Source organism: Choloepus didactylus, chromosome 14, assembly GCF_015220235.1.
Source record: "Choloepus didactylus isolate mChoDid1 chromosome 14, mChoDid1.pri, whole genome shotgun sequence".
Lineage (NCBI taxonomy): Eukaryota > Metazoa > Chordata > Mammalia > Pilosa > Megalonychidae > Choloepus > Choloepus didactylus.
The window spans coordinates 81,493,405-81,501,061 of NC_051320.1; the positions used below are offsets into that span (position 1 = coordinate 81,493,405).

Here is a 7,657-nt window from a genome sequence, read left to right on the forward strand (position 1 = left end):
CCAAAGAGTCAAACAGTTATCTTAGATATCAACTATTGGAACATAGCCCCCTGTTGGGTTGAGGAGCCTCTGCTGCCTCTTATTGTAATCAGAACCAGGAACTGGGAAGCCAGATGCTCCGGCTCTAGGCTGCCCCTGGCCAGCTGGGTCATGGTCTTGGGTAAGTCACATTATTTTCCTCTTTGGAGTTTTGCCTGTAAAACGAGAGGTCAGACCAGATGAACTCCCATGCTCCTTTGCCCTCTGAGTCTTTGGGACTTTGGGTCTGTTTGCTATGCTATTTTTTTTTTTTTCTGGCACATTATTGCACTTCTGGCTAAATAGAGGGTTTCTTAGGTGCAGGACTTGGCCGCAGATCTATCCATCGCTCCTGTCTCAGCTGGTTTCAGGCTTGGCCCAGACAATGGGAGGCACTGGCAGGAGAGGAGGGTGGCAGGAAAGGAGAAGCTTCAGTATTCTCCTCCCCTCTGTCTCTGGAGGTGTCTCTGGTGGTGGTTGCATTTCTTCCTTGGCTCCAGCTCCTGTCCTGTATGGTGACCCCAGGCCTTGGGTTCTGGGATCCTACCTCCTCCCCATGTCCCTCTAGCTTAGGGGTGGTTGGGGCTTCTGACAATTACTCATCTCTGGATTGCCTCCCTGCTTTCTAGTTGGCTTTTCAACCCTTCCATCACCTGGGTAACCCATTCCCCATACGAATTTCCCCCTGTTTCAAATACTTAGAGTGGTTTCTGTTTACCTGGTTGGACTTTGCCTGATACATTTAAACTTTTATTGTTACCTTCTAACAGCCAGCAATAAAGATGCTGATGATAATGTTGATGATTACAACCCCTTACTTGGTATATAACCTTGCATATTACAAAGCTTTCACTTGCGTTCTGTAATTTGAGTCTCATAATAACAGTGTGATGTAAGAACGGCATTTATCGTTAATTCCACTTTACAGAAGAGGAAATGACTTCACCGAGCTCACACAGCTGGTGGGTCCTGATAAAGTTGGAACCAGAATCCAAGGCTTTTGATTCCTCATCTGGTTTTCTTCCCCTCCATGATTTTGGAAGTCGTACACAGAGGCATTGATACTTTATCCCAATCCCGCATTTTCCAGGCTGATTGCTCACCGAGAACTTGAGGAGGGGGTTCGGCTCGGAGGCACTGGAGGTCGTACTTTAGAACAACTCTTTGCGATGGGGCCTGGCAGTGGTGTAAACGAGGAGGAAGGCAGCTGGCTGGTGACTGTGCTGTGGAGCCTTGGACATCACAAAACCTGCAAAAAAGAAGCTTCAAGCCAAGGGACAAAGCCAAGCAGGTGAAGCGCAGGCTTAATTGTATTAAAATCTCTAAATAGAAAAGACACTGGGTCTTTCTCCCCACCCACACTCTTCACTGGGTGTCTAGTGCATTGCTTCACACTTGAAGACAAGGCAGATCCCTGTCCTGGATGGACTTAAGATACTGTTAGGGAGAGAAATATTTTATATTCCTAAGTCCCCAGGAGGATTAGGGTCATGAAATCCATCATGCCTTCCACTTTGTCGATCATCAATGAAGATTCATATTCACGTTCACTTACCTTGTAACAATCTCTTACCCACTGTCTAGGTTCCCCCGCCAAGGATCTCACCCCAATTATTTCTGGAAGTCCCATGGGGATGGCTGTTGTGTACATGTGAATGCAGTCCTTCTGGCTCCCGTGTAGTGTTTATTCTTCTCCTGCCTGGCTCCAGCCAAGTCTTGGAAACCCACAGGTTGGTGTAGCTGTTGGGGCTACAGTCCCTGAATTCCATGCCGACCAAAAGAGAAGGTCTTGCCATCTTTTGTCTGGTTGCATATGCACCAAAGCAGGGCCACCTTGCCTCCCAGTATCTCATGGAGATATTCATGAAATAATTCTTTTTTGTTTTGTTTTCTCCTGCTTGAGCTTTTACCATCACAGGTTCTGGTGCAAATTCCAAGGCATGAAAGGCTTGAAAAGGCATATCGGCAAAACTCTGAGTCACTGCACTCAAGTTGTCCCTCTGCTTTTCATCATGATCCCCTATTCTTGGAATAGTGCCTCAATACTATTTCTGTAGGATGAGGTTTTCTAAATCTTGGGGCACAATCCATTGGTGGTAGTGGTGGGGTAATATCAGTTATCTATTGCTGTGTAACAAATGACCCCACCACTTAGTGGCTTAAAACAGCATCATTTATTATCTCACATCTTCTCTGGGTCAGGAATCAGGGGCGGCTTAACTGGATCCTCTGGCTCTGGGTCTCCCAAACGGCTGGACTGGGGAGGAGCTCCTTTGTAGCTCACTCACGGGGTTGTTGGCCAGATTCAGTTTCTTGCTGGCTGTTGTACTGAGGGCCTCAGTCCATCACGAGCTGTTGGCAGGAGGCCTTCCCTGGCTGCTTGCCACGTGGGCTTCTCCAAAGCTTATCTCACAACATGGTGCTGGCTTTGTCCGAATGAGCAGGAGAGAGGGCAGGAGAGAGAGCCACAGACTTCTATAGCCTAATGTTGGAAGTGACATCCCATCACTTTTGCCAAATTCTATTAATTAGAAACCCAGGAGGGGATTACACAAGGCGTGACTATCAAGAGGTGGGAATCAGCGGGGGCTCTCTTAGAGGCTGCCCACCACAGGGGATCAGATGAGTGTTGATGTTAAGCAAATTATGATGAAAAATATTTTGTTATTACCCATTTATTTCAAAGTATATTAGGAAAAATATAACTGAATATTACTGCTGAAAAAGAGGAAAAGTAAAAATACAGGGATTCAATTTAAAGAAAAATATTAAGTGCAGGTGGTTTTTAAATGTCAGATATATCATGAACATGGGGTAGAGATGACCAAATTTTAGGTGACTTTTCCTTAGAATACATTCCTTCCCAGGAGGCCCTCTGATGACTTATACAAAGAGATTCTGGACCCTCCAGGGAAACTTTATGGAATCTGGAAACTAGGATGAATACAGCCTAAAGTGTCCTTTTCAAACACAACCACATACTTCCATATGAGAAGCATGGCAGATGATGCTTTCATTTGAAGGCATTGGAGGAAAAAGTTAAGAAATCTATGAGCAATTATTTTAAGACATTATGTTCTTACATAAGAATAAACATGGACATCTAATGGAGTTAAAGGCAATGTCACAAGAATTTCTAAGGTTAAAAAAAGCAAATGGCTTCAAAGAAATTATATAATTGGAGGTGGTGAGGTGTGACTTCCCTTGGGTCTAGATCCCCCATCCTCTTGTTGTGAGATGGGAGAGTAGGAGATTAACATGACCTTCAGGTGAAGGTATTCTGATGGGAGAGGGGGAGACATGGTTGCTGAAGTTCAAACAGAGTCCCCCACTGTGGCAGTTCAACTTAGGGCAGCACCCGTCATCCATATCTCCTGGTGTCCGTGCTTTTGTAGAACCCCCTCCTGCTGAGTGTGGGCAGGACTTGTGACTTGCTTCTAATCAATAAAATATGGCAAAGGTGATGGGATGTCACTGCAGTGATTTGGCTAGGTCATATAAGACTCGGTCTTAGTAGAGGGTCTCCTTGCGGGTTTGATGAAGTAAGCAGCCTTATGGAGGATCCCACATGGCAAACAGAATACTGCAGGTGTCTCTAGGAGCCATAGACAGCCTCTAGCCAACAGCATCAAAAAGCAAGGACCCTCAGACAGACAGTCAGAAGGAAATGACTTCTTCCCACAACCTGTTTAAGCTTGGCAGTCGATTCTTCCCCAGTCAAGCTGCCAGATGAGAATGCAGCTCAATCAACATCTGGATTACAGACTGGTAAGACTCTAAGCAGAGGACCCAGCTAAGCTGTGCCTGGACTCCTGACTCTAATTTGTTACAAAGCAATGGAAAGCTAATATGCTCACTATAAGACACGTGAAAAACTAAAAAAAAATTAAAAATAAAAATTGCAGGACACAGAAAGTTTGACTACATAATTTTGTTTAAAAAATTGTTTTATTAGCCTCCAAATTTTTCTAAAATATGCAGAAGGAAAAAACTCTCAAGGCCAAATTTGACAAGTCTTTGTGGAATATAAGTATGCCAGAGACCTCTTAGCAGCAGTTTGAAATATGCAACATCTGCAGAGCTAAGTAAAGGCACACCTTTTGATGGAGATGAGGTCTGCAACTAGGAGGAGGACATATTAATTGAATAAGTCATTGAGAAGATGCTTCCCTTAACTATGTGAAGATATTCTGAGGGCTGTACAGGAAAAGGACTAGAAAGTACCATGATTTTTTTTCCCCCTTTAAAGTTTTGACCTGGATGGAAAAGGATCAAAGGGCATGGTGGGAAGTCAACATGGAATAAGCCAAATAGCAGCTCTCTGTTGGGCCCTGGAGAGTTAATTAATTAACTCACCTCTGAGAGTTGAGCACCGGCCAGCCCCAGGCTCTTAAAGGGCTCACATCATATTCAGGACAGGAACTAGCATGATGCAAGTGAGGCACTGACCTAAGGTGCACAATTTAAGGCGGTGCCACAGGATTCAGTAATTGAGATATAAAAGTTTAATGCAATACTAAAGAGTCAAAATTAATGTAAAAATGCATGATAAAAATACCAAAATTTAAAATAAAGACAGGATCCGACCCTGCACTTGCATGACTGGGACTCATCTGCTTTGCCCTAATCCTGGCCCTGATCGTATGCACGGGGAGACAGCCAGAGCAAATAGTGAACCAGAAAGCTGTGGGCAAACCCAGGAACTGGGTGGAGGTCTCTAATGCTGAAAGCATTATGGGTAAATGGAAGTTTTGACTGTGATTGGAAAAATCAAAAAAGAGTTAACTGGCACTTGGTGCTAGAGGAGTCTGTGGAGAAAGAGCACTGGGTTGTAATCAGGGGTTTCTATTTCTCAGACTTGGTCCGTATCATATTTTAATGCCGAGGTCTACCTAATGTAGTATTGTCTTTAAAAATGAAGACTATTTTTCATGGAAGAATTTGTCTTGGTTTGGGCTCCCCGAAAAGCAGACCCAACTGACCCAAACAAAGTTGCTGTTTCTTGGCTGCCTAAAATTGGTTGTAAACTGGACCTATTGATAACAAAGCAGCAAATGCAAGACCAGGGAGTACAAGGCAGGGTCCCAGTGAGATGCTGAAGCTCTCACAAGCCACACCTGTCTCTGTGACTAGAAGAGTATTCCTGCTGTACCAAGTATCCTTTGGGTTAAGAGTAATAAATCACCTCTTGTTGAAAACATGACCAGTGGTTGAGATTAGGAAGAGTAAAATTGGACTTCCTTGGCCTGGAAGGGAAGGAGTTAGTCAAATATTAAGATTTGGACTTAATTCTTGAATAGCCAGACCATGAACAGATAGAGATCCTAAAGTTATGTTTCAAACTCAGATCACTGTTGAGTGATAACTATATGCTGGGCCTTCTGCTATTTGTGACGTGCTGGACCTTTCTGAATCCTCACGATCACTGCATTAGAGAGGCATTCTTAATATCTGCAATTCATATATGTTGGACCTGAGACTTGGAGGTTAAGGAACCTGCCTGGGTCCCAGGGCTGGTGACAGCAGAACTGGGATTCAAAGCCAGACAACCCCTTACAAATGGGGCCTCAGTTCCCTGATCTGTAAAGGGAAAAAGTGCCAACTAAGTGGTTGGAATGGCCCCATGGACTGTTGCATGCCCTAATCTCCCTAACATGGGCCTGACTTCCCAGAAACAGTCCATCTTCCACGCAATGGGAGGCTCTGGGACAACTGTGTCCTGGGAGTCGGGTGACTGATGCGCTTATTTTGGGTCCCACCCTTTGCTGGCTGTTTGCCTTCAGGCAAAGGACTTAGTCACCAGGGAACCTACTTTTCGCATCTGTAAAATGAGGATAATGACACCTGACTCCTGCCTTCCTCGCAGGGAGGGCAGAAAGCTCCTTGAGATCACCTCACCATAGCCTTTTGATCTGCTTGAAAGAATCCTCCTTAATTGCCCAGCCAGGCACTCCAGCAGCTGGGTGAAAGTTTTATGGCCCGAGATTCCCACAGTCCATAATCCACAGGCTCCCAGAAGCCCTCGGAGATTTCCAGGGATAGATTGGGCTGGCCCACGTTCTGCCAGGCCACTGGCAGAGATTTCTCAGAGCCTTAGTCATGTAATAGGCGGTTTCCCAGGGGTTCTCTTGTCAGTGCCTCCACTTATTTATGCAGGATTTCTTAAGAGCTCCTACATGCACATGGTGGTTTCTCACCCCTCCCCAGGCTTGTCCACAGCAGTCATTTCTGGCATCAATGGACAGCTCCTGGCTGCTTTAGCCACAGCCAGGACGTGCTCTCTGCCCCCTGGTTCCAGGTTTTAGAAAGGTCTTTTTAAGTGAGCCATGCATGTGCCTTCTCATTTCTTGGCTGGACCGTCACCAAAGCTTCCTAAAGCATTGCCCTGCCTCCAGCCCTGCTCCCTCTTTGTCCACCGCATGGAAACCTGATCCACAGGACATACTGCTTCCCTCCTCAAAACCGATCAGTGCTTCCCTATCGTCCACAGAATAAAAATGGAACAAATTAACTTGGCATCAAAGCCCTGACCCCTATGCCCTACTTGGAATCTGGCCCCAAATTTCTTTTCTTCCCTCATTTCTCATCTCTTCCCTTGGTTGGTTCTTTCATTCAGTCAGACATTCCACCTTTATCTCTCACCTCCTAGATACCTGGTGTTGTTTTAAACTCTGGGGAAGAAAACCTGGCCCTGTGGGCACGGAGCTCACAGCCTCATGGGAAATTCAGGCTCATAAATTGGCAAGTACCATACAGTTTGGTAAGTGTTGGGGTAGGAGAAATGGGGGGTCTACAGGAGGCCGATGGGGCCTAAATCTGCTTGCCCTGATGGGGAGAAGAGCTCAGGGAAAGCATCCTGGAGGAAGCAGCTCCTGATGCTCAGGGATGAGTGGGACGCAGCTTGACAGAGTGCAGGGGTGGGAGAGGGAGTGGAAAACGTGGTCCGAGCATCCCAGCAAGAAGGACGTCGATGAGCAGGAGGCGCGAGGGGTTTGGGGCCCGCTGTGATGGGGGCGTTTCTTGGCTTGCGAAGACGCCCTGCTCCTGAAGGCCCTGGTGTTCGGGGCCCAGACTTCGTCCTGAAAGAAGATGGAAGTTACCGAGGCGTCGGAAGCAGGAGACAATGTGCTGGTGCCCTCTGGTTCCGCCACCCTTTTGGGTGCTGCCCTTTCCTCCTGAAAGGCCCCTCCACTGCCCGCTGCTCTCCCAGTTCTCCTCCTGCTTCGGTCCCACCCGACGTCCATGGTCCCCTTCAAATGCCACCTGTTCTTTGAAGACGTCCTGTCTCCCTCATCAGAATGAATTGTTCCTTCCTCTGGGCGCCGGGCATCTGTTCCTTACACATCACCGCATTCGACCCTGTAGGTCATGTTGGTCGCATCTGTTCCTCTCTGTCACTGGGCTGAGAGCTCCTCAAAGCGAGGCCCCCCTGGCATATCGAGGTGCTTGGAACCGGGCATCCCTGCCAGCTCCAGTTCCACTGAGCATCGGCTCTGTGCTCTCGGACAAGTCACTTGACCTCTGAGACCCTTGGTTTTTTCGTCTGTAAAGTGGGGGCACTCATTTTAATTGCATAGGTAAACATGAGTTCTCTTCTCCCTTCCTCTAGTCTCTGGTTCAGAAAGAATGCTTGCAACGT

The 7,657-nt window shown here is 46.7% G+C and overlaps 1 long non-coding RNA gene across 1 annotated transcript in view; it reads left to right on the forward strand.

The window, feature by feature from the left end:
* LOC119509670 overlaps positions 1-7,653 on the forward strand; it is a 137,197-nt gene extending 129,544 nt beyond the window's left edge. Inside the window, exons 3-6 of the long non-coding RNA XR_005211742.1 lie at positions 1,109-1,309; positions 1,603-1,748; positions 6,668-6,778; positions 7,628-7,653. This is a non-coding gene — a long non-coding RNA (uncharacterized LOC119509670). The remainder of the gene's footprint in view (positions 1-1,108; positions 1,310-1,602; positions 1,749-6,667; positions 6,779-7,627) is intronic.
* Positions 7,654-7,657: the final 4 nt, after the last annotated feature.